Here is a 14,014-nt window from a genome sequence, read left to right as displayed (position 1 = left end):
CTGAGGTTTTAATTAATGTTAGGATTAACCTCTCCATCACAGAGGTGCCTCTGGGAGCAGAACTCTGTGTCAGATGTTCAGGATTAGACCAATGAGGACAAACTTTACCTCATTATTGGACTGAGATCTACAGACCTGAGTGAGACCCCATATTTCACTGACATTACCAGTAATAAGGCACTAATCCCTCAAATCTCTCCAAAGACGGGCAATTTCAGGAGAAATTCACCTTATCATGAGCACTTCTGCAGATCAATGTCTTAGCAGAGGCTGCATGGGTAATGATCCACCACATCTGGAGGCGAGCTTTCCACTTTGGTGTCCCCATCAAAGGCATGTCTTCCAGGCATTTACCCAAGTGTCATCTAAAAACCCTCTGCTTTCAAGTCCTTTATGTTCCCACAGTGACTGACTGCCTCACATTCACATTTTGTCATATTACCAAGGTACACTTCTGTTACACAGTATGATAATAGTACCCTTTGAACTGGCTGTGTAATCTACCACTGTTTTTTCCCCTAGTAGAAGCTACCTTATTCAGTCAATAACCACTGACACTGTGCTTCTGTGTCATAAATTAAGCTGCTGTGATATAAATACATTCGATGTATAAACTGATTATTTGAAAGATAGAACATTTGACAAAACGATTTACATATTTATCAATGATAATGAAGCTGTACAAATGTTTTTCATTCTGAGGCTCTTTCCTTTAAAAGAGATTCTGAACAGGAAGGCTGTATAATTGTCATTGACATGAACTGTTTAGTATTAAGCACACGTTCACTCACACCTCTCCTGCACAGTGCCACCCAACAGTGTGCCATTGATGACCTTATCAACTGAATGTCAAAAGGAAAGATTATATTTAGCCTCACTGAGAGGAAAAAGAGAACAGAGCAATGCCTCTCTGCAGTTGCTTGACAGATCAAATTCATATGAAAACCTTTCAATAACACAATTGCAGTGAACTATGTATGGTGAGATTTATTTTTTAAAAGAAAAGAAGAATGCAAATCTGAGGTCATCTTTTTAGAGACATTTTTTTTGATAATGTTCCTTGGTGTCCTGAAATAGACAAAAGCCTTACCCAGTCTGGAACATTAGACGTCATACTCTGTCTGGGTAAATGCATCTTGTCCACATTAGAAGCACTACACTCTGCACTTTATAGTCATGCAATTCATGGATAACACATGCAGATAGTGTCCTAATTTACTCTGTAAGTGCGCAATTACCCAATTAACCATATAACAGTGGCATAAATGGTTTGGTTGATCACCAAAAAGATCAGCGTAACTCGAGCCACAGAGGCAAATTGCTGTTCTGTTCAGTAATATAGCCTACTGGAGTCGGCATTGAGCTCTCAGAGACCAACATGAGAGTGCACTCCATTGAGAGTTTAATATCCAAATAAATGGAAGAAGCAAAGTCCATTGAATGGCCCCTAGTGCCATTTTTCATAGAGGCACTGGATTTTAAACCTTGCTGATGTTTCTCTGCTGGGTCATTCTTGTCACATTTGAGTGAGTGTATTTAATTTTGCTGTGCATAAAGTCATATTTTGCCCATTTTTAAATTAGATCATATTCTATGTTTTTACAAGTGTTGATCATTCCGATGAAATGTTTGATGATATACACTGAGTATACCAAACATTACAAACAAATTCCTAATATTGAGTCCCCCGCCTCCCTTTTTTCCCCTCATAACAGCCTCAATTCATCAGGGCATGGACTCTACAAGGTGTTGAAAGCGTTCCACAGGGATTCTGGCCCATGTTCACTCCAATGCTTCCCACAGTTGTGTCAAGTTGGCTGGATGTCCTTTGGGTGGTGGACCATTCTTGATACACACGGGAAACTGTTGAGCGTGAAAAACCCAGCAGCGTTGCAGTTCTTGACATTAACCGGTGCGCCGACCTGGCACCTACTACCATACCCTGTTCAAAGGCACTTAAATCTTGTGTCTTGCCCATTCACCCTCTTAATGGCACACTTACAATCCATTTCTCAAGGCTTAAAAATCCTTATTTTTATCCTGTCTCCTCCCCTTCATCTACACTGATTAAAGTGGATTTAACAAGGGATCATAGCTTTCACCTAGATTCAACTGGTCAGTCTATGTTATGGAAAGAGCAGTTCATGTTTTATATACTCAGTGTATGTAGGAAAATATCACAAATGGTGCTGCACTAGAACCCATGAATAATATAATCTGATATAAAGGATGGGGAATATGGAACAGCAAGGCATACTCCTCACAGGTCTGAAGTGTTAGACACTGTGGCATTCAATTCCATAAGGTTCAGCAAGCAATACAGTTCATAATGGAAATTCAAGTCACAGGGACATGGTGCATATGCAGAGCACTGGTAGCACCTCTTATTTCCCACCTGATGGCCCATCGGAAGACTGAGAGGCAAGCTACAAATTCCTGTTTGACACTTGCATCTCCTGACGCATTGTCATCAAAATGTGACATACCCCACACCATTGCACCACCGTCACCAGCCTGTACCGTTGACACAAGGTAGGATGGGACCATGGAATCATGCTGCTTACACCAAATCCTGACTCTGCCATCAGCAGATCACAACAGGAACCGTGATTCGTCGGACCAAGCTATGTTTTTCCACTCCTCAATTGTCCAGTGTTGGTGATCGCATGCCCACTGGAACAGCAATAGCCCATCTGTGACAAAGACCGACGAGTTCTGCATTCCGAGATGCCATTCTGCACACAACTGTTGTACTGCGCCGTTATTTGCCTGTTTGTGGACTGCTTATCAGCTTGCACAATTCTTGCCATTCTCCTTCAACAAGCTGTTTTCACCCACAGGACTGGCGCTGACTGAATGTTTTTTGTTGGTTGCACCATTCACGGTAAACCCTAGACACTGTTGTGCGTGAAAAGTTTCTGAGATACTGGAACCGGCGCGCCTGAAACCAACAATCATACCACTCTCAAAGGTGCTTAGATCACTAGTTTTGCCCATTCTAACGGTCAATGAAACAGTAACTGAATGCCTCGATGCCTGTCTGCCTGCTTTATATATTAAGCCACGGACACGTGACTCACTGTCTTTAGGAGCTAACCATTTTTGTGAACGGGGTGGTGTACCTAATAAATTGGCCACAGAGTATATATATACACACTACCGTTCAAAAGTTTAGGGTCACTTAGAAATGTCCTTGTTTTCCATGAAAACATACATGAAATTAGTTTGAATAGGAAATATAGCAAAGTGCATAGGAAATGTAGTCATTGACAAGGTTAGAAATGATGATTTTTAATATAAATAATAATTGTGTCCTTCAAACTTTGCTTTTGTCAAAGAATCCTCCATTTGCAGCAATAACAGCCTTGCAGACCTTTAGCATTCTAGTTGTCAATTTGTTGAGGTAATCTGAAGAGATTTCACCCCATGCTTCAAGAAGCACCTCCCACAAGTTGGATTGGCTTGATGACCATACGGTCAAGCTGATCCCACAACAACTCAATTGGGTTGAGATCCTGTGCTAGCCACTCCATTATAGACAGAATACCAGCTGACTACTTCTTCCCTAAATAATTATTGCATAGTTTGGAGCTGTGCTTTGGGTCATTGTCCTGTTGTAGGAGGAAATTGGCTCCAATCAAGTGCCGTCCACAGGGTATGGCATGGAGTTGCAAAATGGAGTGATATCCTTCCTTCTTCAAGATCCCTTTTACCCTGTACAAATCTCCCACTTTACCACCACCAAAGCACCCCCAGACCATCACATTGCCTCCACCATGTTTGACAGATGGCATCAAGCACTCCTCCAGCATCTTTTAATTTGGTCTGCGTCTCACAAATGTTCTTCTTTGTGATCCGAACACCTCAAACTTTGATTCGTCTGTCCAAAACACTTTTTTTCCAATCTTCCTCCGTCCAGTGTCTGTGTTCTTTTGCCCATCTTAATCTTTTATTTTTATTGGCCAGTCTGAGATATGGCTTTTTCTTTGCATCTCTGCCTAGAAGGTCAGCATCCCGGAGTCGCCTCTTCACTGTTGACGTTGAGACTGGTGTTTTGCGGGTACTATTTAATGAAGCTGCCAGTTGAAGACCTGTTAGGTGTCTGTTTCTCAAACTAGACACTCTAATGTATTTGTCCTCTTGCTCAGTTGTGCACCGGGGCCTCCCACTCCTCTTTCTATTCTGGTTAGAGCCAGTTTGCGCTGTTCTGTGAAGGGAGTAGTATACAGCGTTGTACGAGATCTTCAGTTTCTTGGCAATTTCTCGCATGGAATAGCATTCATTTCTCAGAACAAGAATAGACTGACGAGTTTCAGAAGAAAGATCTTTGTTTCTGGCCATTTTGATTCTGTAATCGAACCCACAATTGCTGATGCTCCAGAAACTCAACTATTCTCAAGAAGGCCAGTTTTATTGCCTCTTTAATCAGCACAACAGTTTTCAGCTGTGCTAACATAATTGCAAAAGGGTTTTCTAATGATCAATTAGCCTTTTAAAATGATAAACTTGGATTAGCAAACACAACATGCCATTGGAACAGAGGACTGATGGTTGCTGATAATGGGCCTCTGTACGCCTATGTAGATACAGTGCCTTGCAAAGGTATTCACCCCCTTGGCCTTTTTCCTATTTTGTTGCATTACAACCTGTAATTTAAATAGATTTTTATTTGGATTTCATGTAATGGACATACACAAAATAGTCCAAATTGGTGAAGTGAAATGAAAAAAATAACTTGTTTCAAAAAATGCAAAAAAATAAATAACGGAAAAGTGGTGCGTGCATATGTATTCACCCCTTTGCTATGAAGCCCCTAAATAAAGATCTGGTGCAAACAATTACCTTCAGAAGTCACATAATTAGTTAAATAAAGTCCACCTGTGTGCAATCTAAGTGTCACATGATCTGTCACATGATCTCAGTATATATACACCTGTTCTGAAAGGCCCCAGTGTCTGCAACACCACTATGCAAGGGGCACCACCAAGCAAGCGGCACCATGAAGACCAAGGAGCTCTCCAAACAGGTCAGGGACAAAGTTGTGGAGAAGTACAGATCAGGGTTGGGTTATAACAAAAAAATATGAAACTTTGAACATCCCATGGAGCACCATTAAATCCATTATTCAAAAATTGAAAGAATATGGCACCACAACAAACCTGCCAAGAGAGGGCTTCCCACCAAAAGTCACGGACCAGGAAAGGAGGGCATCAATCAAAGAGGCAACAAAGACACCAAAGATAAACCTGAAGGAGCTACAAAGCTCCATAGCGGAGATTGGAGTATCTGTCCATAGGACCACTTTAAGCCGTACACTCCACAGAGCTGGGCTTTGTAGAAGAGTGGCCAGAAAAAAGCCATTGCTTAAAGAAAAAAATAAGCAAACACGTTTGGTGTTCGCCAAAACTCCCCAATCAAATGGAAGAAGGTACTCTGGTCAGATGAGACTAAAATTGAGCTTTTTGGCCATCAAGGAAAAAGCTATGTCTGGCGCAAACCCAACACCTCTCATCACCCAGAGAACACCATCCCCACAGTGAAGCATGATGGTGGCAGCATCATGCTGTGGGGATGTTTTTCATCGGCAGGGACTGGGAAACTGGTCAGAATTGAAGGAAGGATGGATGGCGCTAAATACAGGGAAATTGTTGTGGGAAACCTGTTTCAGTCTTCCAGAGATTTGAGACTGGGACGGAGGTTCACCTTCCAGCAGGACAATGACCCTAAGCATACTGCTAAAGCAACACTCGAGTGGTTTAAGGGGAAACATTTAAATGTCTTGGAATGGCCTAGTCAAAGCCCAGACCTCAATCCAATTGAGAATCTGTGGTATGACTTAAAGATTGCTGTACACCAGCGGAACCCATCCAACTTGAAGGAGCTGGAGCAGTTTTGCCTTGAAGAATGGGCAAAAATCCCAGTGGCTAGATGTGCCAAGCTTATAGAGACATATCCCAAGAGACTTGCAGCTGTAATTGCTGCAAAAGGTGGCTCTACAAAGTATTCACTTTGGGGGGGTGAATAGTTATGCACGCTCAAGTTCACACTCATTCCATAAAAAATCAGCCGTTCCAGCTATAATAGCCATTTACAACATTAACAATGTCTACACCGTATTTCTGATCAATTTGATGTTATTTTAATGGACCAAAAAAATGCTTTTCTTTCGAAAAGGACATTTCTAAGTGACCCCACATGTTGGCTGGGTGGGGTTGGTGGAAAGGGAGGTTGGGGGTGGAAACATGTTGGCTGGGTGGGGGTTGGGGGAAAGGGAGGTTGGGGTGGAGACATGTTGGCTGGGTGGGGTTGGGGGAAAGGGAAGTTGGGGGTGGAGACATGTTGGCAGGGGTGGGGTTGGGGGAAAGGGAGGTTGGGGGTGGAGACATGTTGGCAGGGTGGGGTTGGGGAAAGAGAGGTTGGGGGTGGAGACATGTTGGCTGGGTGGGGTTGGGGGAAAGGGAAGTTGGGGGTGGAGACATGTTGGCAGGGTGGGGTTGTGGGAAAGGGAGGTTGGGGGTGGAGACATGTTGGCAGGGTGGGGTTGGGGGAAAGAGAGGTTGGGGGTGGAGACATGTTGGCTGGGTGGGGTTGGGGGAAAGGGAGGTTGGGGATGGAGACATGTTGGCTGGGTGGGGTTGGGGGAATGGGATGGGATGGGAGGTTGGATGGAGACATGTTGGCAGGGTGGGGTTGGGGGAAAGGAGGTTGGGGGTGGAGACATGTTGGCAGGGTGGGGTTGGGGGAAAAGGAGGTTGGGGGTGGAGACATGTTGGCAGGGTGGGGTTGGGGGAAAGAGAGGTTGGGGGTGGAGACATGTTGGCAGGGTGGGGTTGGGGGAAAGAGAGGTTGGGGGTGGAGACATGTTGGCAGGGTGGGGTTGGGGGAAAAGGAGGTTGGGGGTGGAGACATGTTGGCAGGGTGGGGTTGGGGAAAAAGGAGGTTGGGGGTGGAGACATGTTGGCAGGGTGGGGTTGGGGGAAAGAGAGGTTGGGGGTGGAGACATGTTGGCAGGGTGGGGTTGGGGAAAAGGAGGTTGGGGGGTGGAGACATGTTGGCAGGGTGGGGTTGGGGGAAAGGGAGGTTGGGGGTGGAGACATGTTGGCAGGGTGGGGTGGGGTTGGGGGAAAGAGAGGTTGGGGGTGGAGACATGTTGGCAGGGTGGGGTTGGGGGAAAAGGAGGTTGGGGGTGGAGACATGTTGGCAGGGTGGGGTTGGGGGAAAGAGAGGTTGGGGGTGGAGACGTGTTGGCAGGGTGGGGTTGGGGGAAAAGGAGGTTGGGGGTGGAGACATGTTGGCAGGGTGGGGTTGGGGGAAAGGGAGGTTGGGGGTGGAGACATGTTGGCAGGGTGGGGTGGGGTTGGGGGAAAGAGAGGTTGGGGGGTGGAGACATGTTGGCAGGGTGGGGTTGGGGGAAAAAGGAGGTTGGGGGTGGAGACATGTTGGCAGGGTGGGGTTGGGGGAAAGAGAGGTTGGGGGTGGAGACATGTTGGCAGGGTGGGGTTGGGGGAAAGGGAGGTTGGGGGTGGAGACATGTTGGCAGGGTGGGGTGGGGTTGGGGGAAAGGGAGGTTGGGGGTGGAGACATGTTGGCTGGGTGGGTTTGGGGGAAAGGGAGGTTGGGGGTGGAGGCCCACTTCTTTTTTGTTTTATTTTATTACTTGAACTCTGTTTGAGGTGCAGCCCATGTGTACATGTTACTATATAAACTGAATATATTAATTGAAATGGATATTGTACCTGTAACACCTCCCCCCCAACAAAAAATGACAAAACAAATAAAAACTTTTTAGGATGCCTACTGGTATTGCCTTCTTCTCAAGTATTGAGAAGAATTCCCTCAACCGTGCACATTTAAGAGATTGGATGGAAGAAAACCTGAGCTCATCTTGTGACAGACACAGTGGCGATTTTAGCATGTAAATCTTGGTGGGGCAAAAAACCTATATTGTGGGATGCATGCCAGCAAAACCACTACACAACACAACACTAAACAATACATTAATTGCACTATAACGGTGACAAACGGTGACACAAACTGTTAGGGCCTACATAAAGCTGTCCCAACAGCAGAGTCTCAACAGCAGTCCCAACACCTTACCACTGCTACACCTGGCTATCAGCGGAGCCTTGTCTGGCAGCGAAACAGTTCATTCAGCCTCATTTACTGCCTTTAAAAAAACATAGCTGATATGGCTGACTTGCTTAAACAAATGTGGTTTCTACTGACAATTGAGATGTACAAACTATGGCATAAGGGGACGACAAGTGGATAAGAGCCAATCCGTAATTTCAATTAAGACATTAATGAGCGAGCTACGATGGACGTAGTCAATATAACTATTTGCTCAGCCCTTTTGAAATGTACAGTGACAGAATTCAGAACATGGGCCGTTCTTACAGTGTTCTCCCTGTACACCACGTCAGAACCGTAGGATAAATAAAGGGGGCATATAAGCAGACAATGAAAGCTCTTACAATATTCGATGATTACAATTCTCTAAAACAGGTTATAGGCTAGATGTGCACCACCAAGTCAGAACAGTAGGCGAAATTAAGAGGTGAAAATAGACCAAATTATTAGGGTGAGGCACATGGGCTACTAACAGCTTACTACACAACATGCACTTAGTATTACTTTCTTAGCTACAGTATACATATCTCCCTGGCATATTACATCATTTATGCAGCAGCATACAATACATTTTTGGACTAACCTTGTTTTGCTGTGCTCACTTGTTATGGCGCTTTCAAGACAACTGGGAACTCTGTAAAAAACAAGGTTGAATCATGATGACGTCAGTGATCTTCAGGTCGTAGCTCTAGAAAGAGGCCCCCGTTCCGGATTTACAATTCTGAGTTGGATGACCATTCAAAACGTATTTTCCCAGTCGTAGCTCATTTTTTCCAGAGTTCCCAGTTGTCTTGAACTCACTAAAGTCAGATTTCACAGTTCCTAGTTAACAGTTGTTTTGAGCGCAGCACAAATCATGCTTCATTGACAGCATGGCCAATGTTTAATATTTATAATTTTAAGCTTGGAAAAGAGACCCTTAATCCTAGACTTGGGACCACACAGCCACTCCACTGAATAGCAGGCTAGTGATTGCTTTGCAATGCTTGCAGTTAGCCACTGATTCCTTCCAAACCACTCATTTTTTAATTTGCGATTTCCAACTTGTTGTACAGTATAATGCTTATGTCCAATGGCCGATGATTTCTATAATTTCTCTTCATGTGACAAGGATTGAAAAGGATTTGCCAGTAGATTGTCGACTTGATTCATGATGATGACTGCTAGCTAAGATTTTGAAAGTATGATGTTGACATGATCAGTCCAATCAAAGCTACTGTAGATATAACGTGATTTGACGTAATTTTATCTGAGGCCAATGACCTTGAGCCTTCTTGGATGGGCACTTCTAATGTAACTCTATGGCAACACCCAAGGGGCTTGAATTTTCTAGCTTTATCCTTAGACTTGGCGGTGACGTAGTGTCCCCATTAGTGACAGAACACTGAGCCAATCACAGCGCAACACTCCGTATTTTCCGCTGGCTGCCCCACCACCAGAGAAAGCACTGAGCTAGGCTGAAACACCTGCATTTTGGAGCTGCCTTACTCAAGAAAACAAAAAAGAGACCATGTTTGTATGTGGCTTTATTAATTAAATGATTTTTTTTTTGGTACATTGTTTGCAAACTGATATGTGACACGTATTAATGCCAAAATAACATGCAAAACAGGCAAGCAAAAACCAGTAGCTAAAAATGTGGGGCTCAAAACAGGTGGGGCCCCACCTGCCCTGAATGACGGGTCACCACTGGACAGACAGTAACAGTTATCTCAGCAGCAACTGTATAACAGTCATGTATGATCAATCAAAATGGCATTAGAACTGCATGGAAAATATTATTCCATGTGACAGTTGGAGGGAATATAGGTACAATCAACAGCAATGTCCTGGTATACAGGGACCCAAAGCTACTCATGTCTAAAAGAACCATTCAATCACCATTTGCCTGATTGCATTCATCTTCTGAATAGGATCCATTTCTCCTGGATTCTAGTAAACATACCATCAGGCGATTGGAAACACCATTATCTCTGTGATGCACCACTGTGGGCTTGTGAGAATTATTAAAAGACAACATTTGATTGCATGTAAACATTTGCTCATCAGTTCATAGGAAGTAAGCTCTCTCCAATGCTTTGCACTGATCCCTGCAGGCATGATCAGAGCACTTATTGGGTGTTGTTGCTAGGATACAAAACTTTTACTGTGAATCACAGTGGACATGATGAATTTTGTGCAGTTTTGGAACTCAAAATGCTTTGCACCGTTCCACACACTGTGTACTCCAAAAATACTTGGGATGCACAGAAGTGTAACATCTAATGAGAAAAGCAGAGTGGCTCAGAGTTGAAAAGCAATGCACCTTGGGAGGAAATAGGATGCCTGCGGAGGTGTAGGTAACAACAGACTCACACGTTTACACTGCTGACAGGGAAAGGCATGTTTTCCACAGTGTACAACAGGTTATTCCATGTAGGCAATCTCCTTTTCATGTTCTGACTGGACTGTTTACTGTTAAGCCTATATAGCCTATATACTGTAGCTGGCAGTAAAATCAATGTAACAACGTGTGGTAAATTGCTTACAACATGCATGATCTGAATATACATTAGCTATTTGCTGGCGCAAGTGGGGACACTTCAGGCTGAGGAGTAAATTTCACACATCCCCATGTGCAACATAGGCTTCATCTGTGTCCAGGAAACTGCCCCCTTTTCAGTGGAGGCTGTGATTAATTTTTAAGTGGTTCCTAAAGAGATTTCTATTGAGGGATTTTAACTCAAATGTGTCAACCTAAAACATCTGACTTTCCGCTGGGACCTACCTGATATCTATTCACTGTGTGTATTGTCTTGCTTCTAAAGGTCAGTCATCAATAATGTATTCAACAAAGGGAATGTAGTGTAGCCAGGCCTGTACTACACAAATAATGCAATATGTGTAGTACTGTATTCTGTTAGACAGTAAACTTTTCTATCCTGAAAAAACTAGTTTGAAAGTAAAAAAAGAAGTTAAATATACCAAGTTGTTGACTTTGGTACGTTTTGTTCTACAAAAAAGAATCACAATGCCTGGGAATGGGAAGATGAAGCTCTGAGCTGCACTGTAGGCTAAAGGAGCAACCTGCAGATAACAGCACACCCTCCCCTGCTCTTTCCCAGGTAACAGCACATCCCCTGCTGAGACAAAGATGGTAATGGTATTATCACCCGTTTGGGAATATTAACAGATCATTATATGGTGATAAACTTTTCAGATCAGCATAAATACCATACAGTTAGACAAACCAAATTGCAGCATGCGTGCTACACATGGTGGAAAATATCATTGTTATTTATGCTTTGTCAGTACAGACTAAAATAGAAAAATGGTTCCAAAAGGGTTATTTGGGTAGAGATAGGGTTCTACCAAAAAACGTTTTAATCTGAAGAACCCTTTTTGGAAGACAATAGTTCTTTGTAAGACAAAGATATCCTTTTTCATCATAAGAACTGTATTCTATGGAAGGCAAGAAAGGTTCTACAAAGAACCCTTCTGAATCGGAATAATCATTTACATTGTATTTTTTTTTCTTATTTCTTTTAAATAGTGCCGAGCATTAGTGTTTACCTCAATGTTTAAACTTGAACTGCAGGAGTTTGAGTAATCTGATATGTTTAAATAGATAGGTGTGAGAATGTTTTAAACAATATGCAGGGACTAAATTGGGCCGCGGCACCTATGACCCAAATGTGAGCCAGGCGGGACTGAGTCCCAGTACCTTTGGTTATGCATATTTAGCCTAAAGCAATATCTAGCCTAATGAAAATTAAATTAGAATAGGCCTACTAGTATTTTACCCTTCCAAACACAGTTATTATGAAGCATCCTTGCTGAAAATAGGCCTTTGCAATATTTCAAAATACAATCTCGGGAGAAACATAGTTTTGAAAAGAAAATGGTTACTTGCTGAAAGGAGAAGACTCTAATCTGTCTGTAGTTAGGCTACCAAAACACACTATACAGTGCATTAGAAAAGTATTCAGACCCCTTGACTTTTTCCACATTTTGTTACGTTACAGCCTTATTCTAAAATGTATTACATTGTTTTTTAAGAAATCATGAATGTATTTATGTGTGAATGCCTTTTATCTTAGCCGTTTATCTCTTTCGGAACCAGGCCTTCGTAGGAAGGTTGTTGGCCTTTCCGCGGCACGCTTGTAAGGCTCTGATTGTCCAAAAGGGGTCGGTCACCCGTCTCTTCTACTGTTGTTCACTCTGGAAGATGTTCCTTGGAAGATAGGCTAGCCAGCCGTGTCGATGGTCCCCAGTGGGGTGATGAGAGTAGCGTAATAGGATGGTTTGAAAAGAGTAGTAGAATGGTCCCACTTAAATTCACGTTCAATATACACTGCTCAAAAAAATAAAGGGAACACTTAAAACAACACAACCTAGATCTGAATGAATGAAATAATCTTATTAAATACTTTTATCTTTACATACAGTGGGTGAAAAAAATATTTAGTCAGCCACCAATTGTGCAAGTTCTCCCACTTAAAAAGATGAGAGAGGCCTGTAATTTTCATCATAGGTACACGTCAACTATGACAGACAAAATGAGGGGGAAAAATCCAGAAAATCACATTGTAGGATTTTTAATGAATTTATTTGCAAATTATGGTGGAAAATAAGTATTTGGTCAATAACAAAAGTTTCTCAATACTTTGTTATATACCCTTTGTTGGCAATGACACAGGTCAAACGTTTTCTGTAAGTCTTCACACACTGTTGCTGGAATTTTGGCCCATTCCTCCATGCAGATCTCCTCTAGTGCAGTGATGTTTTGGGGCTGTCGCTGGGCAATACGGACTTTCAACTCCCTCCAAAGATTTTCTATGGGGTTGAGATCTGGAGACTGGCTAGGCCACTCCAGGACCTTGAAATGCTTCTTACGAAGCCACTCCTTCGTTGCCCGGGCGGTGTGTTTGGGATCATTGTCATGCTGAAAGACCCAGCCACGTTTCATCTTCAATGTAATTGATGATGGAAGGAGGTTTTCACTCAAAATATCACGATGCATGGCCCCATTCATTCTTTCCTTTACACGGATCAGTCGTCCTGGTCCCTTTGCAGAAAAACAGCCCCAAAGCATGATGTTTCCACCCCCATGCTTCACAGTAGGTATGGTGTTCTTTGGATGCAACTCAGCATTCTTTGTCCCCCAAACATGACGAGTTGAGTTTTTACCAAAAAGTTCTATTTTGGTTTCATCTGACCATATGACATTCTCCCAATCCTCTTCTGGATCATCCAAATGCACTCTAGCAAACTTCAGACGGGCCTGGACATGTACTGGCTTAAGCAGGGGGACACGTCTGGCACTGCAGGATTTGAGTCCCTGGCGGCGTAGTGTGTTACTGATGGTAGGCTTTGTTACTTTGGTCCCAGCTCTTTGCTCACCGTTCTTGTGATCATTTTGACCCCACGGGGTGAGATCTTGCGTGGAGCCCCAGATCGAGGGAGATTATCAGTGGTCTTGTATGTCTTCCATTTCCTAATAATTGCTCCCACAGTTGATTTCTTCAAACCAAGCTGCTTACCTATTGCAGATTCAGTCTTCCCAGCCTGGTGCAGGTCTACAATTTTGTTTCTGGTGTCCTTTGACAGCTCTTTGGTCTTGGCCATAGTGGAATTTGGAGTGTGACTGTTTGAGGTTGTGGACAGGTGTCTTTTATACTGATAACAAGTTCAAACAGGTGCCATTAATACAGGTAACGAGTGGAGGACAGAGGAGCCTCTTAAAGAAGAAGTTACAGGTCTGTGAGAGCCAGAAATCTTGCTTGTTTGTAGGTGACCAAATACTTAATTTCCACCATAATTTGCAAATAAATTCATTAAAAATCCGACAATGTGAATTTCTGGAATTTTTTTTCTCATTTTGTAGTTTTTTTTTCATAGTTGA

The sequence above is a fragment of the Coregonus clupeaformis genome, chromosome 3 (genome assembly GCF_020615455.1).
Source record: "Coregonus clupeaformis isolate EN_2021a chromosome 3, ASM2061545v1, whole genome shotgun sequence".
Taxonomy (NCBI): domain Eukaryota; kingdom Metazoa; phylum Chordata; class Actinopteri; order Salmoniformes; family Salmonidae; genus Coregonus; species Coregonus clupeaformis.
Note: the sequence above shows the minus strand (reverse complement) of the source record.